We start from the raw sequence: 23,995 nt of genomic DNA on the forward strand, positions 1-23,995 counted from the left end.
CCAAAACCAGCAATACAATGAGAAAATAAGAGGAGGAGGCCCTTAGGGACTGAAGACACTTTATTTAGTTTTAGTTGAATCCTCTAAGAGCTGGTAATGGTTAGCAGGATACCAACTATAAATGGGGTACCCAGTCTCTTCATATTTTTGTCCTGCAAACTACAGAGTCTCATGCTCCCAAACTCTTCTGAGCACAGATCCAAAAATTTAAGCCTCTGGTCAGATAGAAAACCAAAGAGTGAGTGGTCTCACTAGGTCCAAACTATGCTTTTAGGACAAAAGGAGACACTACACAGTGGCCATCCTTGGGAGACAAAGGGGCTATAATAAAGAGTACCCAAACCAAGAGTTACAGTACACAATGAACTAGTCACAGAAGTGTTTTCTCCTGCTCATCTAAATCTTTCAAAGAAAAGGAGAAGCTCTTATAGCCTTTGTTCAACCAGACCTTGAGCAGATATACGGGAACCTGAGTGGTAAGGAAATTCACCTGTCAACATGGTCAGTGGTCTTAATATCGCAGCTGCAATCTCCAAAGGAAACAGGTGTCACAATTATACTGCTCTTATCACCAGAACTATCAGGAGAAAAACTTTTCCTCTTCCAACTGGTATCTAGTGGTAGGGGGCTTTGCAAATTAACTAACAATAGACAAATTAACAGGAGAAAAGACAAGAACTATTTATGGGTGCAGGTGAAAGTACTCACAGAGATAATTGTGCACCTGAAACTTCTTTAATTTTGTTTACCAGTATCACTCAAATAAATTCAATTAAAAAAAAAAGGTTCATGTACCAAATTTAACAAAGAGGTGGTGGTGGTGGAGGTGGTGGAGGTGGTTAGGGCTTCAGTGGGAAGGTATGGAAGGTTCTGTTGGGCTTTTGGTACTAATGGAAATGTGCAGTCTGTCTCCCTGGCAGCTGAATTGGCAGGAAACTCCCTGAGACAGGGATTAAGGGCAGTTGCATTTTCTGAAGGCTCTGTTGTAGTCAGATAAGGGCAATTTTGATAAGATTTATTTCTTTGTGCGCTTTAGCTAACATGTTTTGTCTTTGAAATTATCTTTATACCAACTCTGAGGTCTGAGTGGGTCCCTACAAGACTCAAGACACCTATCATCACAAGAACTTTAAAAAAGGAAACCCTCCTGGGTCCTTCCTGAGGCAAGTTTTGAGGCAGTATTTCTGTGAAGGGCTTGAGAGCTGTGGGAAGATTCAGCGAAGCTCCTGGTGACAGAGACTTAGCTGCCTAATGGGAAGGCACTGTGGGTTATCGATGTCCTCTCTGCACAGGCTGAGATCATCCTGGGCCTCATTCCAACAACACCGGCCCTGGCTTCTGTGCCCACAGTGAAGGCTGCTGTTTCACTTCATTAAGCCCCCAAGATTCAAAGCCCGTTGCTTGCCTTCAGAAAAATCATTGCACAATATTTCAAGACTTAAGTAATATCAGTTTCTGAACTGTGTGTATGTATCTATATATATGTATAATGTGTGTGTGTGTGTACATATATATATACATATGGCTTTTGCCTTTTATCTAGCACAAGCAGGAAAATAGACTTTATATTTTTAGGTCACAAATTCATCGTATAACCCAAACACTGACTTCTAAGGACATGTTGTTATCAGTGGAAATATCTAGAAGAAAAGGTATAATTCAAAATACTAATTTCAAAAGGCAGTATTCCATATTCTCTATCACTTTGAATTAGTGCTATGAATTAGTGCTATTTGCCTGCAAGGAAACATGCTTCCTGTTCATTAAAGCCATCTTCACAACCTCAGGAACTTTGCAGTTATTAAGATAATTAAGGATATCTCCTAAAAAAAATTGTGGTTTCAAGTTCATCAATTTAAACTGATCATACAAAATACAAAATGTAGAAAATAAAATAAGGCACCAGGCGATCTTTTCTTAAAAGAAAGAAAACTCCCCCCAAAGAAAATCAGATATATGTCTGCAGAATAGACTCTCAGAATGAAATTTCTTCAGCATTAATGGGCATCCTGGATTTGGGGCTTACTATCCTGCAGGGACACTGGAAATCAATAGCAATGGCAAATAGGAACATAGCTGGAATGATTTAGAATTTGGAAAGCTTGTTTATAGAACTAATGTAGACATTGCTAATTAGTGATTCAAATGCTGGCTTCCCAAAGTATTATCAAAAATAGCCTATTGGTACTGAATAATACTCTGTTGGGGAGGGGGACTGTCCTGTACATTGCAGGATGTTTAGCAGCAATCTAGACCTTCTCGATGACAGTAGCACCCCCAGGCATAACAATCAGAAATGTCTCCAGACATGACCCAATGTCCTCTCAGAGGCAAAACTGGCCCCAGTTGAGTGAGAACCAATGCTTTCCAGGTAACAGAGAACTCTTTCTCAACTGTCTCAGTAGAGGCTTGGAGCAGGGAGGGCAAGGCTGAGAATATTTTTGAGATTTTGTATTCTGCATTTTTTTTCAATGTGTATCTTTCAGTGGTGGGGTAGGGAGTTCTGGTTAGGTTGGATGAGGATCATAATACAATATTTAGGCTTAGCAAGCACAGTAAGGTGAATATTCTGAGATCTGGGGTTTGAAAATGCGCATATTGGTGTAAAATTGTCCTTTGATGTTTTCTACATATGAGTTTAGAGAATTTTTGGAATGAAATAATGTGATTTGTAAACTGTTGTCTTCCTGGGCAGTAGCTTCTGGAACAATAAAGTTATGCTGATGATGACCCTGGAATAGTAAAATCATGTTAATATAGGCTGTGTGGATATAAATGATTTTGGTTCTCTGTGGATTTCTTAATTCTTTGTTTTCCCCCCTCAGATTTGCTACCTGCCTTTTTGCCCACTATTGCCACATTCAGAAAAGCCAATACATAAAAGACCAAAGAGGCAGAGGTGACAGGCATAGACTCTGGAGTCACTGTCAGGGTCTTATCCTTATTTTACTGCCCTACTAGCTGTGCAACCTGAGCAAGCAATGCACACTCATCAAACCTCAGTTTTTCCATCAATATATTGAAGTTAATAATAGTATCTCCCCATCAGGTTGTGGAGTTTGAATGAAATAATATATGTCTAATGCTCTGAACATAATATGCACCTGATGGGTGTGAGCCAACTGTGGAAAAATTGTCATAGCCACAGGGAACCTATGCTTGGGTCCTTGCACTTTTGGGGACCTCCTTCACTTGCTTTCCCATTAGATCTAAAAAAAGACTAGTTTTAAAAAGAAACTAAAATGTTCTCTCCACCCCCTAGAAATATCATGGGGTGAAAGTATCTAACTGTTCTAAGTTCCTCCACCCATACTTCACTGAGCATTGTCATTGATTGCCACTAAAATGTGTGGGGTGACTTAGGCTGTAGTTTAGTAATGCCACGTCTGTGAAAGTTGGTGAACAATAAGAGTACCATGACCCTAACTTGGGATAGGTTAAAAGTTACTTTTCTGTAGCTCATCTACTGGAATGTCCATCTAATCTATTTTCCATGGAAGATTTTAAGACAGTACCTTGCTTTAATGACCATACCTTAAATCCATTACACTGTGGAATTCTACTCTTTGCTTTCTCCTAATTCTGAAAACAGCTCATATTCTACAAGTGGTAGACTCACTTGGATTGTGCCAGGTGCTGATCTAGGCACTTCAAATTATTTTCTCATTTAATCCTCACTCTATAAGATAAACACTGGTATGAGAAATCTGACCTGGCTGATACAAGAATGGAGGCAGGATTTATTTCTATGTCTAGTAGGCTCCAAAGTTGATGGTTCTTCTATAGCATCAGGCCACTAAATATTTCCCAAAACAACAGAAAGAAAAACATAAAGATAACACAGCAAACACATCCTAGTCATGGTTTTACAGACCTTGGGTCCATGTACAGTATTTGGCACATGAACTATTTTCTGGAATATTGACAAGGAATAGACAATCTTGAAAAGTGATATATCTAATCTGACTACAGGATGACTAAAATAATTGAACAACAACCTCATGGAACCATAGTGCCAGTCCAGGTGTTTATCTAATTTTAACAAATAAATGAAGTCGACCCAATTAATTCATTGGTTGACTTTTAGCTGCTATTGATGAGATTGGGAGGGAGGGAAACCCTTACATAACCTCCTAGCCCCCAATGCACTTTGAGGGTTCTATACATTTGGCATAGACGTATTTATACATCAAAGTTTATGGGCTAAGAGATCTTTACTGGATAACACTGTGAATGGGGAGTTACATTGGGATAAAATGCCTTCAAGAAGAGTGAGTGTCTTGAAGAATAGGGTTTCTGGAATAGTGTCATTTTTTTCACAGTGATGATGATGTTATTGTGTTTAGGGAAGGTGATTCAGTAAATGGACAACTAAATGCAATTTGATTTTTAGATCTCTAAAAAATTCATGTTTTAACATGAATATGAGTTCTTTATTCTACCAAAGCTCTGCCCAGTGCTATAGATCTGTGATTCTAAGCAAGTTACCTGATTTCCCTGGGCCTCAAATTTTCTCCTGCACATAGAAAGAGGGATTGGATGTATGATCCATAAGGTCCCTTCCTGTTCTTCAGTCCAATTGATTTAAAAAGATGTTATGTTATTAACTGACTAGTGCCCTCTACAGGCAGCTTTGTCCACAGTGTGAGAATTCATAAAGGGGAGGTTAGAAAAATTCTCTTGGTATATTTTTGGGACTTAGTATCTGACATGATATTGATATTGTGATATCCAATGATCCATGATTGTGAAGCAATTAAAGTTTTAGATTTTGTCTAGACTTCATTTTACAGATAAGAAATATGAGGACTACCATGGCTATGAACTTTTCATTTCCTTTGAAGTAAGGCTTTGAATACAAGTCTCTTGATATTCAGTTCAATAGTGTCCAATAGCAACCTTTGCAGTCTTTCACAGTTGTCTTCAAAATACTTTTCCTCCCCGTGTCAGATAGCATTGGAACTCAGCATTTTCTCAGTTTTCTATGCACTTACTACTCTTAAGAGTTGCTGAACTGTGGATTTTTCCATTAGAGTAGGAAATGGCTGCTTCAACGTTGCCTGGTAATTATGTGAGCACCTTGTTGTAAGGTTGCTTTTGTGCAAACTTTCCTGCTACTGATGTGGAGGTCATTTACTGACATTGCCAGCAGAAAATGTATTCATGCTCAATATCTGATTGATTCACTTTCACTTCAAGGACTGCTGAAAATTTTAATCCTTCATGGTGAGACCGCCTCAGAAGTTGGGACACACTATTCATTTCCAAGGGGAAGGACACAGAAAAATGTCCTGGACAGCTTGTGGTAAAAATTTGAGTCTGTTTAGGCCTATTTTAAATTTTTTAAAAATTAATTTATGTTTTAATTTATAGTATTACAAAAGTATTTGTGCCTTGTAGAAAATTATAAACTTACATAAAGAAAAATAAGAAAATGACAGCACCATATTCCTACCACCTATAGATTACCACTGTTATCACACCTGTGTATATATCCTGAAACTTTTTCTGTGCATATATAAATATACATATACATATTTTTACCAAAATGAGATCATACGCTATATTTAATCCACTTTCTTTAGTTAATGATCTCCATTTTCCTTGCCAATAAATTTTCATCTTATCTAAAATCCAGTCTGTATTAAAATGTCCCTGCTTGTCCCCAAAATGTCCTTTATAGTTGGTTTATGCAAACCAAACTCAAATCTAGGACCCTGCATTGCACTAATTATTATATCCCTTAAAAGTCTTTAGGGTGATTTTATTTATTTATTTATTTCTCTCTCTCTCTCTCTTTCTCTCTCTCTTCCCTTTTCATGAAATTCATTGAAGAGAGCAGGGCAGCTTGAAGTTTTGTGTGTATTTTTTCTCTCTCTTTTTTTTAAGATTTTGTTCTTTACATAAACCAGATTTTTAGGAAATTGCCCAACTTTCTGCTTTATCTTCACCTGCAAGAAATACTGCCTTAATGGCATAACAGATGGTCAACTGTTTAAATGTAAAGTTTTTAGGCTAAAATGGAATCTGTAAATCTGATTAAACATCTCTATTTTCCTTGAATTTCTTCCTCACATTCCCTTGCAACCTCCAAAACAAAAAAAAAATAAGTCAAAACTATGTCAAGCCCTGTGATAATCTATATCTTCCTGGAGCTTAGAGTCTACGGGGTGGAGTTAGACCTTAAGTCAATCATTAGCATTTAATGCTTAACTGAATAATGACAAGTACAAATGCTGAGAAAGCAAAATATAGAATGCAAGGTCTCAAGACATGAGAGATGGCTCAGGGAAGAAAGGGGCCCGATTTAGCATATTAGGGAAGCTTTTTTTCTGAGGAATGACATTTAAATTGTGGTTAGTGAAGAGGAGATCAGGGGAAGACTGTTCCAGGCATTGGGCACAGCATTTGCAAAGGTGCTGATATTTAGGAGTAGTACCTAGCATTGCTGAGATGATGAGACTAAAAGGAAAAATGGAATAAAACTGGAAAGTTAGACAGGGGCCAGCTAATTCAGAGGCCTCAGACCATGTGAATAACTTTTGGACTTAATTATATGGGCAAAAGGGAGCAATAAAAAACTCTAAGTAGAAGAGACAAATAACCAGACTTAGGTTTTACTAAGATGATGCTGACTATTGTGTAGAGAGTATATTGAAGGGACGGGAGTGGATATAAAGAACCAGTTAGAATGCCATTGTGATTGTTCAGCTGAGAGATGACGGTCCTAGAGTGATGGTTAGAATGGACTGAAGTAAAGTGATTTTAGAGATATTTAGCTAATTAGAAAGTGGTTTTAAAAAGACTCAGGGACTGATTGGATAGAGAGGGGTGAGGGAAGTGGGGGCACTAAAAATAATAGGACTGTTTCTGTACAAGTGATAACAGTTCAATTCAATCTGGTATAAGCCTAAAAGGAAATTGATTGATTCAAGTGCAGGAAAAGTCCTGGGAGTAGATCAGATGTTTCAGACATGTCTGGATCCAGGAATTTAGATAATGTCTTTAGGAGTAAATCTTTTCAGTTCTTTATCTCTGGAAAGGTCTTTCCTCATAGTGGTAAGATAGCTCTGGGAGCTCCAGTTTTATATCCTCATAGGGTAGCAACTCCAGCAGAAGAGAACTTCTCAATATTTCCAGGAAATATCCTAGAATTGAGCCTCATTTGATAATCCTGGGTAACATGTCCACCCTTGGAAATAAAGTGCAGAATCTCCTCCACCTAAACCGCATAGACCTAGGGTGGGGAAGGAAATTTGAGAAGCTATTACCAGTACAATGGTGAGTGAATGCTAGGCAGGCAGGAATGACAGCACCTATTGCAAGTAACAACTAGGATTTTTATGGGGTGCAACTGAATGAATGTTATGGTCATTTGCTGGAGGAAGAGTAGAGTGTTGAGGGGAAAGATCACAAGTTCAAGTCTGACATGTTCTTTTGAGGCCTATCGAGCTTATTCGTGCAAATATCAAGTAGGCAGATGGATACATGAATCTGAAGCTCAGTAGAAAGTTCTTGGCAGTAGTTTAAGGTTTGTGAGTTATCCATGTACAGGATATGGATGAGATCATCTGAGATATGCGTCAAATGAAAAGAAGAAATTTATTAGCTGGGTAGTAGAAGGGGAGGAGTCTGCAGATCAGAGTGCAAAAGAAAGTCTAGTCAGCCAGTTGAAAGGAAACCAAGTGCGAACAGTTCCATAAAAGTCCAGGCTGTTTCCTGAAGGTGAGTATGAAATGTCTACTTGTGTGTCATGCATCTGAGAAATAAGATCAGATGAAGAAGTGTCAATTGAATGCAGCAGCATGAAGATCATTGGTAAGCTTAGTCAGTGGTACAGGTTTACATAGAGTGATGGAGAAAGAAGCCGGGTTTTGTAGGAGGTTAAAGAGTGAATAAGAATGAAAAAGATGGCAGTGATGAGAAGTTTGCTATAAATGGGCAGAAACTGACAAAATAATAGCTAGAGTGGGAGATGGGAATCTAAGGAAGGCTTTTTTTGTTTTGTTTTGTCTTTTTTTTTTCTTTTGTTTTTTGGACAGAAAGACTTCAACTTACTGAGGAGCAGAGTTGGAAATACACAAGCTGAAAGACAAAAGATAGGATCCAGAACACAGTGGGTGGAGAGACCTTAGAATGGAGGGAAGGACCGCATCCTTCACTATAATTGGAAGAGAAATGAACACTGTTGCATGAACATGTTTAGATCCCATGGCCATAAATTGTGTTCCCAGGTGATGGCTTCTGCTGTCTCCGTGAAGCAGGAAGTCCTCTCCTTTAAGTGAGGAAGGATCTGAGGTTTGAAGAGAGTAGAAAGGCTTGAAACAGGGTGCAGGAAAACAAACTGGAGATAGAGTGGGATCTCTCAGAGCAGTGCCTGTGGTCCAGCAGAGGCTAAATTTGCCTTAATTTGATCAATTGGTGATTTCCTCCAGCAGTTCCCAATAATCTGAGTGCTGAATGTAAGGAGATGGACTGTTGGTAAGCCGATAGGATGGGAAGAGCACAGTAAAAAGGAATTGATGGTAGAGCAACATTATACATGAGGTCCAAAACTTTAATTGCACAAAATGGAGGGCATTGTTATGCCTAGATCAGTGAAATGAGAACAGGGGCTGGGTGGAGGGTCTCAACTGGATTCACATTATCACAGAGGTGCTCTTATGGGTTTTCACTGAGGGTACAAGAGAATGATTGAAAGGATGAACCATGGAATTCATGGGGGTTAGGGAGGGAAATGAGGAGTACAGGTGTTCTCAGCAGTGGGAAATAATAAAGGGCTGGCCATCAGCCTTAAAATCACCCTTATGAGGGAGAGGAAGCCCTGGGCCACGAAAGTGCACTGACCAAGGTATTGGAAGATCCATGGGTTAGCCATTGGCCTTGCCTCTGCTTTAGACTTTTTATTTTAAGATTGGAAATAATGGTATCTTTCTTGCTCACCTCACTGAGCTGTTGTCAGCAATCATCTGAAATGCTATAAAAGTGTGAACTATATTAGAAAACAGACCCAAAGATCTCTTTTTTTCCATTGTGGTACAGGGAGGTTGTGTGGAAAGAGAGGTGGTTACCAGAGACCTCACCACTGAATAGTGCTGGCCTCACACTTGTGCTGTGCATGGGTGAGGGGAGGAAAAACAAACTTTGTATACTCTGCCTTAAGCTGTTGCTATGTACTAACAAGCTGTTCTACAGTAGTTCTGAGGTTCTATTTTAATTTTTTTTAATTGTTTGTTTTTATTCCACAACAATCTAACCTTCCTGGATCGTTCACACACATTAAAACATTAGCTCAGGGTACATAGCCTGAGGACTGATGCTTCAGAGCAGAGCTACAAAGGAGGTTACCCAGTCTCTCCCCAATGTAGGCACTGTGTTTTTAAGCCCTCACTCCTATCCTCTCATCAATCTCCTTTTCCTATTAACTCCCTACTCTGGGAAAACAAAACAAAACAAAACACTTTTCTTCTTGAGCTTGTCTCTATTGCAGTAAATGGGACCACTAGTCACCCAGTTGTTCAAGCTGAAACTTGGGAGCGACTCTGTTCCTGACTTTCCCTGATGTTCAAATTTACTGGCAGGTGTGGTTGATGTCACTTCTAAGAAAAATTCACATTTCATGATCTTTACTACCATAGCCACAGTCCAGCAACCATCATCTCTTACAGGGAAAACTGCAATGACCTCTTAGCTGGTTTCCCTGCTTACATGTTTGCATGCCTGTAATCTTTTGTCCCCTCAACTAATACCCTAGTCCTCTTTTTCAAAGCATATGTCAGATGTCACCTACAATAAAATCTGCCCCCTCCTTCACTCAAGCTACCCTAACCTTCCTTTGAGACCTTGAACTTGCCGAGCTCATTTTAGCCTCAGGTTCTTTGCCACAGCTGTTCTCTTGCCTAGGAATGTTGTTCTCCCTGATCCTCACATGGCTGATTCCTTCTTGTTATTAAAATCTCATATTGCCACCTCCTCAGAGAGTCCTTCCCTGACCACCCAGTCAAAAGCAGGATGAATGATTTCATCTGTCTCACAGAAATATACACATTTATATCCTTTCCCCTGTCTTTTCTTGTCCACCTCTCTTTTTCTTTTTCACCCTTAAAAAAGTTCTCTTTAAGCCATCTCTTAAATTAGCCTGTGGTTTATATTAAGCATCACCTAGAATTCCCTAAGTACTACCTGTGTGGTTAAATTAGTGGAGCAAGCATTGCCTTGAGGGTCAAACATATTCCTCCCTTCTGACTTCTTTTCCTCTTTCTCTCCTTTCTTCCTTCTTTCTCTCACTTCCTCCACATAATTAACTCATAGGCTTCCATGATAGATCAGAGTCATGAAGAAAGGAGTTCCTGATCTGAAGTTTAAAGACTTAAGTAACATTTTATTTTCCTTCTATTTATTTGTTTCTGAGCCTCCGTTTGTTGTTGAGTGAGATGGTGAGTGTTTCAGTTATCTACTACCAAAATAATGCTCCATCACAAACCACCTCAAAGCTCATTGGCTTAATGCAGCCATTTATTATTTCTCATTTCTCTATGGATCAGCTAGGCAGCTCTGCTGATCTGGCCTGGGCTCATGCATGGATCTGCCACTCAGCTGGGCTAGCTGGCCTAGGATGGTCTTCAGCTGAAATAACTCACTTCTGTTCCATATGGTCTCCTGCCTCCCAGCAGGCTTGTGTTTCTGGTGGTGACAAAGTTCCAAGAGATAAGTCAGAAACTATATTTCAGGTTTCTGCTTGCACAAAGTTTGCTACTATCCCATTGTCCAAACAAGTCACCTGGTCAGGCCCACTGCTCAAGAGCACAAATACAGAGATATAAAAAAAATCCATGGCCAATAATGCTATGATCCACCACAATGAATTAAATCATGATGATGTAGAGCCTCCTCCTTTGGGAAGCCTTCCCTGATTTCTCTCAGCAGACTTGAGCACTCCTTCTGATATGCATCCAATATAAAAATTATTCATAAATATTTATTGAATTCCTAACACTCCCTAGACTCTGGGTGCTGGTGTGCTGTACACAAAGCAGTGAATGTAACAAAGTTCATTGCATTGCAGTGGCAGAGGACAGAGAGTAAATAAGTAAATAGATGAAAATATACACAATTCCACATCCTGATATAGGCCTTAAAATATTACTTTGTAGCTCTTTATGAGCATGTCAGTCTCCCCAGCTATGTCAGGATCTCTGAGAGAAGGAACTCAGTCTTTTCATCTTTGCATCTCCAGTTTCTAGTATAGTATCTGGCCCCATAGGTGCTTAATAAATAATGAAACTTTTGGTAGGCAAGGAGCCTTGCAGAGGGCATCACGCACAGACAGTGTGGGCTGAGAGGTGTAGAGCCGAGAGCTTGGCCATGGCAGTAGCTCCTCATTCTTGGACTCTTCTTTCTTTCAACTCTTACATTTTCCCATGGGAAGACACAGGGACTGCCTTTTCTTCCTGACACTCTTCTCTATATATACATCTTAATAGGGACCCCCCCCAACACAGATGTCTATCAGCAATTCTGACCAATGGTTCTCTGGCAGCATTTGCCTAGTTTTACCTCTCTCATAATGAACGCAAAGACGTTTTTACTTCCCACTTCTCATCATAGATGGTTGTGACGGTAATGTCAGAGAGGACACATGGCTCTGGGCGCTTGGGTCTTCCATTTGGGATTGTGAAGGCAGAAATTAGTCGTTTGAACAGAAAGGCTCCACATTATCCCACCCTTCTCAATGTGAATGAGAGATATATTTGGACTACGATTCACAAGTTTCTCCATCAGGTTTTAGATTTCCTTCTTCACCTGGCTTGGTTCTAGAACCTCTATTTAAATGTTATCAGGCTTCTTTCCAAAGACTAATATGCCTATCTAAAGACACCGGTTGATTTAAAAAGTACTGATGTGACTTCTTGTCAAGCTTTTAATTGCTCAGCCACTTCATTTGGGGTATTCACGCAACATGAGTCTTCGTAGAAGGCAGAACCTGCCTCCCACTTTGGAAACTGAGAAGGCCAAATTCTAGCATTCTTTCTGCTCACTGGCAGGGGTGGTGTGTGCATGTGACCAAGCCCAGCCAATTAGGTGCTCCCACCTGGGACAGTGGCACATTCTCCCACAGTGACTAACATAGCAGGGGTAACATCACCAGCAAGTGTCCTATAAATAGCATCCAGTGGGTCTATCTGTTATGGGCTGAGTTGTGTCCACTCAAATTCTTATGCTAAATACCTATCCCAAGTATCTCAGAATGTGACCTTGTATAGAGATAGGATCTTTGCTGAAGTGATCAAATTAGAAGATCATTAGGGTGGGCACTAATTCAGTGTGACTAATGTCCTTTTTTAAAAAAAGAAATTTGAACACAGAGGCATGCACAGAAGGAAGACAATATAAAGAGACATACAGGGAGAATGCCATGTGAACATCAAGACAGCCATCTATAAGCCAAAGAGAGAAGCCTGGAACACATACTTCCCTTACAGCCCTTGGAAGGAACCAGCCCTGCAGACACCTTGATCTTGGCTTTTTAGCCTCTAGAACTGTGAGACAATAAATTTCTGTTGGTTAAGCCTCCCAGTACGTGGCACTGGTTATGCCAGCCTTAGAAAACTAATACACCATCCTTACCAGAAAATTCCTGTGGCATAGATTTGGCTATGCTCCTAGCCTCATTAGATTCCTGGTTCTCCATTTTTCAGAATTTTCTGAACTAATTCAATATCTCTTCAAGAAATTCTTTCCTTTTTTTTTTTTTTTTTAAATAAATCTTAGCAAAAGTTTGTTGTTTCCAACTAAGAAATCCAAACAATACAAATACCATGTTCTGCAGTTTTCCCTCTAAGGGAATTCTGGGTTCCTTGTTTTTTCTTTCTCTCTCATTGAAACAGCTCCTGCTTCTGAGCTCCCTAGTCCAACCAAGGTTCTGTAGGATTGGCATTGCTCTCCTTCCTCTGTGTTGGTGGGCTTTTAACTAATGGAGCTCTGCTCCTGTTTTTCTCCAGTTCATACGAATACAGTTTTCTTATGTGACTCACCAGAAGGACTGATTTGTTGATCCTCTTCATTTAAAGCAACTAACATCAGAAGCTGTTCAAGTCATACTATGGAGGGAGTGATGTGCCCTTTGAAATACAAAATACTCTGTAAATTTCAGCAGGCTATCCCCAGCCCCAGCACCTCAGAGGTTGACATTAAAGGGGACACTCCAATTTTATTCTGCTCTAGAATTGTCTTTACAATTGACTAATGTGGCTTAGTCACATTAACACCATACCCTGAACTCTTGGCTTGCCAATGTATTTTTATATGCTGTCTAGATTAAATCTACACTAATAGTGTTCCATTTCTTATAAACACATGACACTGAGGCTATGTAACCAGTGGTTGTGCGAGACTGTCTTATCTGATCATAGGTCTGCACGGGCTCAAAGGGCTGGTGAATTGAAAATTTATTTTGGTGGTTGCTCTGATATTTCACAATTCAAGAGATAAAGGGGTGGGGTGGAAATTGTTAAGCCCAGGCCTCTACTTCACATTCAAAGTAGGAAAGAGGAAAAAGCCAGCAGAGTATGGTGCCAGTTTTTGTTGCTACTTCTATTTCTCAAAAAAAGAAGGGGATTCACCTTTGTTAGGGAAGAACCATGTGCTAGACACAGTGCTGACTGCTTCATCTTCCCTTTTGTTCTTTGAGGTGTAGCACAGGTCCACTTGGTTTACAGAATGAAGTATCAATACTTGTATATACCTGGTGTGTATTACTTTAGAATTTACAAAGTTAAAATTTATCGTCTCATCTAACCCTCACACTAACTCTGTGAGTAAGACTATTAAAACATCCAGTTTAGAGATGAGAGAATTGAGGCTCAGAAAGTTAGAATGGCTTTTTAAAAAATTTTAAAGTCAGAGACAGGAGTAAGCCTAATCTATTATTAAATCTTTTAAGTCTCTTACTTTATGAGCAAAATAGTATCTTGTTTTAATATAAGTTATTTTATTTATACTTTAATTATCCCTGAGGCTCTTCTATATTGCTTTCTTGCCTATTGCCTATGCTGATATTTTTCTTTTGGGGGTTTATCTTTTCCAAATTGACTAATAAAAACTCTTATAATAAGGGAGATACTGATTTTTTATATCTATTATATATTTTTCAAATATGTTTTCTAGTTTTCCCTGTGGCTTTAACTTAGTTTATATTTTTAGGATTTACAGAAATATAAAAATATAAAAAATTTGCTCACCTATTTCCTCATAGTTTGTGCCTTGGAAAAGGCTCCTAAATACATTTATTTCTACCTAATTGATATTTAACTTCTATATTTAATTTTTAGTCCATCTGGAATGTATTTAAGTGTATAATGTGAGCTAAGGGTTCAAGTTGAAGTTTTTCAAATGAGTAAACAGTTATCTCAGCACTATTTATAAGTAATGTGTTTTCCTTCATTGATTTGATCTTCATCACACTTTAAGCACAATTTATGTTAGGGTTTGACTCTGGACTTTCTATTCACTCCCCGTGAAATGTTAATCCTGGTTCCAGTTCCAGTTTCCTTTTCTTTCTACCCCGTGACCATCGCACAACCCCAGTCCTAGAGGGTAGAGCCTACCCCTCCTGTCTCAGCATCACTCTCTCTTGTGTCCCCAGAGACCTGGCATCAGCACCTAAGGCCTCATCACTTGTTCTCCTGTTCCTCCCAGGCAGAAGAGCCATGATTCCAGGCCCCAAATCAGAATGCATGGACTGAGAAAAGATGCTTTCTTCAATTATATGTGTGTGCATGAGTGTGTATGTGTGTGCATGTGTGTCTCGGGTTGGTTCTCTGTGTCCTATAGTTCCCCAAACTAGAGACACTTTCTACCTGTGACTTGTGTTGCTTAACACAGTGTCTAAAATCTGAGACAGACTTGGTCACTGCTCCCATTCAGAAAACTCTTCCTTATTCAAGAGAAGTTTTGCTCCATTTAACATGGGGTTTTGTGAAGAAGATTATGGCACCCTCATTTTCTTTAGAAGTGTGAACTCATAAGAAAATGTGGAAATACATTAGAACTCAAGACCTAAGCAACTGCATGTATGGAAACTGAACATTGATTTGGGGAGTCAGAGACCAATTTTACTGTTCTCTTAAATTCCTGTGAAATACCAATTTCAAGTCACTTCAAATCATAAAATGTTACATCTGAAATGGACCCTAGTCATTTTCTAGTCCAACCTCCTTATTTTTGCTGATATGGAAACTGAGGCCCAGAGAGCATATATGACCTTCTCAATAGGTCAAAGCCAGGGTTTAAAAGGGTGGCTCAATGCACTACTCTCCTCCCCCACAGCCTTGCTTAATACATGAAAGTTAATTAAAGCAAGCAAGTCAACTCATCTCACTTGTATTGAAATCCAAAACCCAGGTTTGAACACATGCTGAAAGTGGAACAGTCCTTAAAATTCATTATTTCTTAGATTGAGAAAAATATATACCATAATGGCTATGAACATACACTCTTCTCACCCTTTCTTTCACTGACTTTCTGTTGCAGCATTCTTTCTCCCTTACTTCTTTCTCCTCCCTAGCTTCCCCCTTGTTCTGGAATCTCCTGTCAGAAATAAAAGTTGCTGCATGAGGCATCAAATTGGAGCCCCCACAGTACATTTGGCTATAATGGGTTTCCCTCCTGTGTGGGATGCAGTCATTTTGCAGCCTGTTCTGTCAACCTGTGGTTCTGGTCCCAGAATTCAAGCAGGAACGAGGTGAAGTGAGTTAAGCCAAGCTAGGACATGGGCCTGCTCATGCATATAGAATTCAAGTCTGCAAGCCACAAAACTGGTACATACATCAAACAAACGAGAGTCAAAGTCCTCTTTCCAGCCCCAACACCCTGCCATGTACTCTCGTTGCCCATGAAAAGAAAGACAAGGAGGACCTTATCTACTGAGGCAGAAAAAAGGAGCCAATGGGACCTGTAATGAACAGAATTGGATGAATTTGATCCTTGGTTCATGCACTCTCTCATATTGATTCTTGCATGGTCTCCTTTTATAGGTTTAGTTAGTTCTTTAATTAATTATGTTTAACAAGGTAATAAGTACCCAGAACTGGCCACTCAAAACAAAATCTCAGATCTTGACACTAATCTGCACATAACCCTTTCCCTTGGCAATAACTAGCATCCTAAGTGCCATGCTTTTCATTGCATTGAGTTTCTTTATATAAAAAGAAAATTTGGTTTTATTGCATCTCTGTAGTCATAAAAATGTTTTAATTTTAACATTATAAAAATGTTTTCAAATGAGTAAACTTTTCTTACAAAAATCACTAAAGAGTATTATGATGTATGTAATACTCTGAGACATTTTCCACTATCTATTCATAATATTTTCTATTGTAAATTGATCACAGTGTATTTGAAATATTTTTGAATACAAGAAATGGTGCGAAAGGAGATATTTTTATATCATCACCTGAGGATATATTTATTGATTAACCTAAAACTACAAAATGGCAATATTTTTCTTGCTACCGCTGACTGAAATTACATTGATTTCTTTCATGCTTTTCCTTAACTCTGCCCCCTGGTAAATAAATTTCCCTTCTCCCCAACCACCTCCAGGTATTGCATGAAATGGATCTAGTTCATGGTGAGCTCTGGGCAGAACCCTAGTGTTTTTACTTTTCTCTGATTGGGTTTGGTTCTTAGCTACCATAACCTTGGCTTCCCAGAAGTGTTACTTTCCTACCAGGTACCTCTCTCCCTTCCCTGGCCTTGGAGGACCCCAAAGAGGTCTAAGGAAGGGTTGGAGGGTGTTACTTGTTCATGATGGGAACAGTTTCACTCTTCCTGGTCCCATTGCTAAGGGACCCAAACTGGAGCTCAACTTTCAGTCTCCCATGAAAAGACTGCTCTCAAGTCAAAGCCAGAGAAAACAGAGTATGCCTCTCTCCTTTGCCTTGCTCAATGACTCTTCCATCCTCTTGCGGTTTCATCCATGTAACACAGAATGCGACTTTCAAGTGCACTTCTTGGCTGCCCTCAGATTGACTCACTTAGAGATTTAATGACATCCTTCTTTCCAGGGCATCAAACTGTTGCATGTGACCTAAAATGCTAATCTTTTTTTTTATTCATCAAATATTTATTGGTCACCTATTATGTGCCAGGCACCATTAGTTATGCATATTAGGCTTTGCATGTACAATGGCAAATAACATGTTGCTCTACTCTAAGAGATGCAGAAAAGTGCATGAATAAATGCCACAGAGGCACTTGCAGCCAGGGTCACATTATGACTTCCATGGGCCCTAATACTTTTGCCTTCATTGGCCACTCTCTCCATAAAAATATTTCTAACTCTTTTTATTACATTAAGCTGCCATTGGAATTCATTTAATACCTGAAATGTTCCTATTTCAAGGAGCTTAGTATAGGAACACAGGAGCCGCACTTCCCCTGTGTGCCCTAGAGCTCTCCCTAGTAGCTGAACATGGGCAAACGAATGAGAAGCCTGTCCTCCTCACCCCCTAAACTGGCATAAGACATTTGAGTCCCCTGGACTCTGGCATTGTCCACAGGCTTGTGGACTCAAATTACAGCCAGTACCTCCCTAGGTTGTGTCCTCACCAACAAGGTAGATTCAAAGAAAAGGAATTTAGATTAAAAAAAAAAAAAAAAAAAGGTTCTAGACCCATAATGCCGTAACAATCCTTCTTTGCCAAGTAAAAATTTATGGACTCGTAAGACTAAAGTCACTTTTAATTTCCAAAATATTGTTGCAACCAGCATAATTCTCCCTAAGTAGGTGCCAAAATAATTTTCCCTGAGTCCTCTTAAGTGCTTTGAGTTGATAGAACTATATCCAAAACTGTAGCTATGCAACATGAGAGGAAGACAAGAAGGAAACATTTCAAATGAGATGAACATCAATGAGGAAGGAGAGAGACAACCTCCTGACCCATATATACCATTCTGGTTCAGAAACATTATTTGCTTAATAAGAACTTTAGCATAGAATTAAAAGCAATAACCAAAAATTATGATGTCTTTTTGCATGGAGGAACAAAAGTTGAGAGCCTCTCATTTTTTTTCATTCATATAGTTTGAGGCCAACAAAGACAGCATGATTAAATAGTATCATATACAATTAGTGGATGAATATATATGAAAGCTGATCCAGAATTGTCTCTTACACTATAGCATTTGGGTAACCAGTAATGAATGATAAAAGGTCATCTGACCGTACAACACAACATTGTCTTTTTTCTTAAAAAGAACCATAAAATTATGTTTTTAAAAATAATTTTAAATTTCATAGGCATCTAACCTTAAGTCATTGGATTCTGTATAAAGAAAGTGTCAGCTCACTTAGTCCTGGAATGGGATTCCAGGAAGAGGCAAATGCTTTGGTCAGGGCATGTGGATAGGTGACAGATGGTAGATTTTTGCCTTTCAACACATAACTGTAACCTTATTCACTGTCTGAGTTTATTTTCAATCCCATATACAAGGACTTGTTGTTAATAATAAGCTCTCCTCCAAACCCATTTCCAGGAAAGGATTCTCTATGTGTGTCACCCTATAGCACTTCCCGGTTGCACAGTGTCCATGAGGACTCTCGGCCCCAGGGGCCAAGTGTCAAGTTCCAATAATGGGGTGTGTGTATGTGTGTGTGTGTGTGTGTGTGAAATTTCTGGTCCTTGTTACTATTTATGGCCTATCTAGTTTAGTCTCAGATGCATCTCAGATGCATTACTTAGAATTTGCAGCCTTTCTTCTACTTTTTCACCTACACATATTTCTCCAAGCCATCCCTAGTTGTTACAAAAGGAGAGAAGAAAAGAAAATTTTTTTCTCACAGGTTAGGGTTCTATCTTCAAAACTTGGTAATTTATCCTCAAAAGTAAACAAGCTACACCCACCCCCCAGCCTATGAGGTGTATGAACATAAAATGGACAATCCTAAGTTATTCTTGGTATTGTGTTCGTGTTCTGAGTCAACTCTTACCTTCTCTTTATTTTGAAGCTAGTGAGTGATGGTCCCTAATTCCATATGAGACCATGTAATTCCACTGGGCTTTTCAGAAGGATTGGGGGCAACATAGAAACATGAATTTGAATGAGCACAAACCCTAGCTATGTGACTCCAACTAAAATGTGAAGCAGAAAACAGCTCTCAGATTTATGAACATCAATTTACTTTGGGGAGAAAAGCTGGATAAAACTTGGAGTTTGGTCTCAAAATAGCCTGGACAATTTTAGTTTTCTGACAGCATTTGGTAGCAAGCCTGTTAAAGAACACCATCTTGAAATTTCCCGTTTGCATTCTGTAGATAGCATATCATCTGGACATGTCCAGTGTGGCAGAAGCATTAATCACCAAGGCACACCTGGCATGGAACAGAAATGTGAGGAGAAAAGGAGCTAGAGTTTTATATGGACCCCATATCTTAGGTTTTCTACATTTCTGCCTATTTAATTAGTTCAGTGTGAACCTAGAAAGACCATACTAGGGTGCAATGGTGAAGAGCATGAATGCGAGAGTTAGGATTTGATTCTGAATCCCCTACCATATACTGGCTGTGTGATCATAGGCAGTTTCCTTAACTTCTCTGAGCTTTAGCTTTTTAATTAGACAAAGTATGTTAGGACTAGCACAGTACCTGCACATTTCGAAGTTTAGGGTTCTTCCCCTCCTACCCTTTCTTTTTCACTGAGTTTTAATAAAAATAATATATATGAAAAGTAGTCTACATGCAGTTCATTTTCACAAACTGTTAGTTCATCTTTATCACCAAGGGCCCAATGATGTAGAACTTAAAATCATTATTTCTATTATCACTATTTGAAAAAAAAGGGCCATTTAAAAGGTGCTGTTTCTGATTCTAGTTATCAAGTCACATTAATGGAGACAATTTTTTTCTTTCATTCTGACATATTTGAGAGGCTCAGAAGATGTAAGGCTAGTGCTAACCCACCGTTCTCACAAAAGAGTTGTTAACAGGATATTCCCTGACTTGACAACGTCTTAGTGCTTGGCTGCTCTTGGCAATGACATTGGACTCTGTTACTCCTTCATGGACAAATCCCATACTTATAAAGGATTCACAGGATTCTTTGAAGGTTGAAGAGAAAGAGGACTGAAACTCTTATTTTAGATACTACAAGTTATTGTATCATCTTTGAAATATTACATTGCTTTTAATTTACTACTTTGACAGGAAAAGTCACTGGGGTGGGACCTAAGGGGAAACTTACCATTAGGTACATTTGAGTGCCTTACGCTTAAGAACAGGGTCAAGGCTGCCCGAGAAAAGAGTTGATCTGGCATTGATATTGTCCTTTCCTAATTCAATATCATTTACACCATGGTCATGCCCAATGGAAAGGGGCTGAGTATGTGAGGAAGGAAATTAATTACAAAGACTCTTGCTGGAACCCAAGGCATGGAGCTCCATGGCTGATGGAGAAGCACTCTACCCTACAACCTCCCCTGATCTCACATGGTTGGTGGCAGCAACCCTTCTGCTTGCACTATGCAGATGGACTAATACTTTCAGTAGCGACACAGCAAGAGCTGCCATCTTCCGTGAGTGACTGTGCTGTCCTGTGTGGACGTGGGTTCTCAGACTTCTCACGGGCAATGGCCAGGAAAGAAAGTATAGACTTCTCAGTGAGAATAGAAGATTGGAGTTATTATAAATTGAACATTCAAAGAAATATGAAGTTATTTTATATTCCAAACTGATGAAGCAGGATATATTAGTCATGCCTAGGTGCATTTGCATTAGCAGTCTTCATAATATCAGCTTCTAAGTCTTTCTGCAAATCTTTAAACTAAAGAATGTGTGAAAAATGAAAATAACTAGGAGCTCACATCTCAGAAGGAGGAGTAGTACCTCTGTACCATAATACCAGCCCCGATTTCCAGAGGACTGTGTTAAAATAGAGTTTAAGGCCACAGGTAACTTATCTTTTGAGCTGGACAATTTGTTTCCCTTTGGTGACTAATTTCCAATCTCTTTCTTCCATCAGTTTGACCTTTGGCCAATTTCAATTAATTATAAAACTTGTACTGTTTGAGGTTCCTGGTCTTCAAAGGAAGAAATGACGTAGTTTTAGAATAATCCTGCATCTTAGCATTCTTAAAGAAAAATCTAAACTAGCTCATTGGGAGTAAATGTGGTAGATATTCTTGTGATGGTACCAGGAACAGGCCAAAATCAGGGACCTCCATCCCATCTTTGTTTAACATAGGTTCAAATATGTCAGCTAAATTGATTGGTTGTACTGCAAATTTGTCAGGTTTTATATGATTTTAAATAAGTGGTCTGGGCAGGGAAAAATCTTTCCTCTTACAGAGAGATGTGGTAATATAATTGGCAATTTTATAATCTGACCCATATAGCATTTTTTATCTGATAATCTCAAAGCAAATCTCAGCATCACTACTGACCTTCTTTGCACTGCCATTGGATGGGAAAGATGCCAAACATTTGCTCACCAGTTGTCCACCTCAGCTTCCAGCATCAGCTATGAGAGTGAAACAAAAGGAAATTACAGAACCTGAATTTAGGCTCCTACCTCTCAATCTACGATTCCCACCAACATCCTCCCATCATCTTTGCTGGGCAGTTGAAGGATGGAGTTTAGGAGAGAATGCACATTCATGTGACTTGCTTGGGTGGTTCATAATTTGGCCCGTGGAGTGACTTCAGTTCTAAGAGACACCTTTCCTCTGAGGGCCTGAGAAGCTGCAGCATGATGAAGCTCTCTAGTATGTCAGACTTAAAGGAACCCATTGGGAAGCAATGCACAATGTGACCACAGTGTCATTAACACATTGGACACTTACTCATTTGCCTATTAAAAAGCCTTGAATATCACACTTGCCAGGCACCCATTCACTCACTAAGTTCTTTAAGGGTTGTAGGAAACACAGATATTACCAATTCTTTAAATCAAACCCCTCATTTTACTGACAAATTAACTAGCCCAAAGTCACATAGTTAATGAATGACAGGTTCATGACCAAGATCATGAGTTCACGATTCCTAATGTTCCTTCTATCACCCTACTCCTCCACTGTAAAGACAAACAAGGTGTACCTTTTGCCCTGGAGGGGTTCACAATGAGGGAGGGAAGAGGAGACTTTGTGCAAATGAACAATGGATATCCCAGCAGGAGGACAAGATAGGGAGGGGAACAGACTTAATACATGATGAGCAACTGCAATATGCAAAGGGTTTGATTATACATTTCTCCATGTAATCCTCACATCAGACTCATGAGGAGCATATAATCATCCCATTTCTTTTATTTTTGTTCCATTACAGTTGTCCCAATTTTTCTCCTGTTGCTCTCTACTGTCCCCCCACCACCAGTCCCACGGTCAATCCCTGCCCTGTTGTCCATGGCCATGGGTCATATTGTAAGGAAATTGAGGCTCAGAGGTTCCTCAATTTGTTATTAGCATGTGCATGGAATTCTAGCCCATCTATTTACCTACTGCTCTGGAAACCTAGAGTCAGTGGACTTCCAAAGAGGAGTGGTTCAGTTGGAAAAGGCTGCTTGATAAGGCGAGGCTTCAGTTGGTGCATTGCACTTGCTAGGTTCAGAGAAGCCTCAGCAGATGGAGAAAACACAGATGGCCTTTCTATGATTGCGTCACCACCCACAGAAGGTTGGAATCAGTTACCCACCCACTGCTTTGCCGTCTCAAATGTAAATTGCCTAGAAAATTGAGCATGGCAAAGAGAAATTTTGCATTTTAAACATGCAAGGAGTAACACAATGTATAGGGGGAGTTCTTGAGGATGTAGAAGACCCTGACACTCCTTTTGTGAGTTTTGCATCATTTCATGATGAATCAGAACAGCCATTAGTAAAGGGTGAGTTGATGGACAATTGAACAAAGCAATATACAAGTGCTGAGGGAGAGTCAGGCAGAGAGGGTGAGAACAGGTATGGCAAAGTAGCCTGTGGCAAGTTTCAGAAGGAGGAATATTCTGAGTAATGATTTGAAGGATGTGGCTTGGCAGAGCTGGAAGAAGCACTGAAGGGAAGGTTCTGAGGTTGGAGAAGGAAAATCACACTCTTGGTTGGAACAAAGAACACAAAACAGAGTATGGAAGCTAGGAACGAGGAGGCTTGGTAAGGAATATTTGTTGGGAAGTTTAGAAACTCATAAATTCAACCACATTCCCTTTGATCACTAACACACAGAGCCTTCAGACAAGCTCAAGGAGCCCTTTCCGTTTTGAATACCTGTCTGTTGAATTCTCTTTATAGATGAGGTTCTGAGTCATCAGGGAAAGAGATAAAGACCTTGTCAGAACTGAGATTTCTAACATTCTCTTTCCCTAACTAAAGTCGAGGTTCAAAGCAACAGACTGACTAAATACAAGAAAGCACTAAAGTTAAATTTTATAAAGGACCTTCAGAATGCATAGATTGTCTATTGAAATGTGAAGGGCATGACTTTCTCTGTGAGAAATTTTCATTAGATATGTATACATTTGTTGGGATGCTTCAACACAGGATCCCAAGTTTCCTGAACTTTTAGTGACTGGAAAAGGAGCAACTTGAATCAATGATTAGCAGCATCTCTCATGTAGAGAGGTGAAAATGTTCTTGAGGAAGCAATGAACAAATGGAGTGCCCTAAAGACAAGTGCTTCAGACTGAGATTGTAAATATCCTGTTTAATAACATAAGAGATTTGGAATAGGTCCGTGGATTTATTTAGAAAAGAAAATACTGTAATGTTTGTTGGCTGCTTTTTTCTGTCTTCTAACATATTTTTCAGGTAGAGAAAGAAAGACTGAAGCCTTGATCCCTGGAGAATGGTCAGGTTCATCATGGTCAGGTTCATCATAAACAAAGGTGCAGGTTGTGCTCTTCACAAAGGTGCCCAAGTAAGAGGACAACTTGGTGCTGAAATTAAGTTACCCCCAACAAATTTAAATTTCATCAAAGTAAGGACCTTGATCTCAGTTTCTTCCTATCACCAA

The 23,995-nt window shown here is 39.4% G+C and overlaps 1 long non-coding RNA gene across 1 annotated transcript in view; it reads right to left on the reverse strand.

Annotated features, from left to right (window-relative positions):
* Window positions 1-22,580, reverse strand: part of LOC150008461 (uncharacterized) — a 43,019-nt gene extending 20,439 nt beyond the window's left edge. Inside the window, exons 1-2 of the long non-coding RNA XR_016511312.1 lie at window positions 22,489-22,580; window positions 21,440-21,516 (exon numbers count right to left, since the gene is read on the reverse strand). This is a non-coding gene — a long non-coding RNA (uncharacterized LOC150008461). The remainder of the gene's footprint in view (window positions 1-21,439; window positions 21,517-22,488) is intronic.
* Between the last annotated feature and the right edge of the window lie 1,415 nt (window positions 22,581-23,995).

The sequence above is a fragment of the Furipterus horrens genome, unplaced genomic scaffold (assembly GCF_987537825.1).
Source record: "Furipterus horrens unplaced genomic scaffold, mFurHor1.1.pri manual_scaffold_5, whole genome shotgun sequence".
NCBI lineage: Eukaryota > Metazoa > Chordata > Mammalia > Chiroptera > Furipteridae > Furipterus > Furipterus horrens.